This window comes from Eptatretus burgeri, chromosome 12 (genome assembly GCF_056783735.1).
Source record: "Eptatretus burgeri isolate ZD-2024b chromosome 12, Ebu_testis_v1, whole genome shotgun sequence".
In the NCBI taxonomy this organism is placed as follows: domain Eukaryota; kingdom Metazoa; phylum Chordata; class Myxini; order Myxiniformes; family Myxinidae; genus Eptatretus; species Eptatretus burgeri.
The window spans coordinates 32,871,309-32,873,467 of record NC_140972.1 but is presented as its reverse complement, the minus strand read 5'-3'; positions in this window follow the sequence as shown (position 1 = coordinate 32,873,467).

Genomic DNA, 2,159 nt, shown 5'->3' with positions numbered 1-2,159 from the left:
CGGAAGTGCGTCAGGTGTTGTTATTGTTGTTTGTTTGTATAAAACAACTGATTTTAAAAAGGAAAACAAAGGATAAATACCAAGCGTATCAAAAAAAGAAAAGCAAACAAAACGTCCAGATGGAGAAAAGAAACCGAACTTTCAGTTCAGTTCAAGTTCAAATTCAGTTCAGTGTGGGCAGTTCGACGCCTCAGACGTCCCAAAATTCCCCCAAAAAACGTCCCAAAAATGACGCGTCCCAAAATTTCTGTTCACGTGGCCCAATGTATACATATATGTATATGTATGTGTATGTGTATATATATATATATATATATATATATATATATATATATATATATATATATATATGTGAATGTGTATATTTATGTATATATATATATATATATATATATATATATATATATATATATATATATATATATATATATATATATATATCTTCTTCTTCCTCTTTCGGCTTGCTCCCGCTAGGGGTCGCCACAGCGGACCAACTGTCTCCATTTTGCTCTATCCTCCACATCTTCCATTGACACTCCAACCACCCGCATGTCCGCCCTCACCGCATCCATGAACCTCTTCTTTGGCCTTCCTCTTCTCCTCCTGCCTGGCGGCTCCATCTTCAACATCCTTCTCCCGATATACTCTGTTTCCCTCCTGTGCACATGTCCAAACCATCTCAATCTCGCCTCTCTCACTTTGTCTCCAAACCGTCCTACCAGCGCTGTCCCTCTAATACACTCATTTCTTATCCTATCCATCCTCGTCACTCCCAACGAGAATCGCAGCATCTTTAACTCTGCCACCTCCAGCTCTGCTTACTGTCTTTTTGTTAGCGCCACCGCCTCCAAACCATACAACATAGCTGGTCTCACTACCGTCTTATATACTTTCCCCTTCACTCTTGCAGCTACCCTTCTGTCACAAATCACTCCTGCAACTCTTCTCCACCCACTCCATCCTGCCTGCACTCTCTTTCTCACTTCCCTCCTACACTCTCCGTTACTTTGGACAGTTGATCCCAAGTATTTAAACCAATCCACCTTCCCCACCTCAACTCCTTGCAACCGCACCATACCACCACCCTCCCTCTCATTTACGCACATATACTCCGTCTTACTCCTACTGACTAACATTCCCCTTCTCTCCAGTGCGTACCTCCACCTCTCAAGGCTCGATTCAGCCTGCTCCCTACTCTCCCTACAGATCATGATGTCATCCGCGAACATCATGGTCCATGGAGACTCTAGTCTGATCTCGTCCGTCAACCTGTCCATCACCATTGCAAACAGGAAAGGGCTCAGAGTCGATCCTTGGTGCAATCCCACTTTAACCTTAAACCGGTCCGTCATTCCTACCGCACACCTCACCGCTGTCACACTGTCCTCATACATATCCTGCACGATCCTCACATACTTCTCCACCACTCCCGACTTCCTCATACAATGCCACAACTCATCTCTTGGCACCCTATCATAAGCTTTCTCTAAATCCACAAACACACAATGTAACTCTTTCTGGCCTTCCCTGTACTTCTCCATCAACATTCTCAAAGCAAACATCGCATCCGTGGTGCTCTTTCCTGGCATAAACCCATATTGCTGCTCACAGATCATCACCTCTCCTCTCAACCGAGCTTCCACTACTCTTTCCCACAACTTCATGGTGTGGCTTAACAACTTTATCCCTCTGTAATTTCCACAGCTCTGCACATCACCCTTATTCTTGAAAATCGGAATCAGTACACTTAATCTCCACTCCTCCGGCATCCTCTCACTTTCCAAGACTTTATTAAACAATCTGGTTAACAACCCCACTGCCATCTCTCCTAAGCACTTCCATGCCTCCACTGGTATACCATCTGGGCCAACCGCCTTTCCACTTTTCATCTTCTTCATAGCAGTCCTCACTTCATCCTTACTGATCCACCCCACTTCCAGATTCACTATCTCCACCTCTTCCAACCTTCTCTCTCTCTCATTTTCTTCATTCATCAGCTCCTCAAAGTACTCCATCCACCTTCTCAACACACTCTCCTCGCTCGTCAGCACATTCCCATTTGCGTCCTTTATCACCCGAACCTGCAGCACATCCTTCCCAGCTCGGTCCCTCTGTCTTGCCAATCGGTATAAATCCTTTTCCCCTTCTTTTGTATCCAG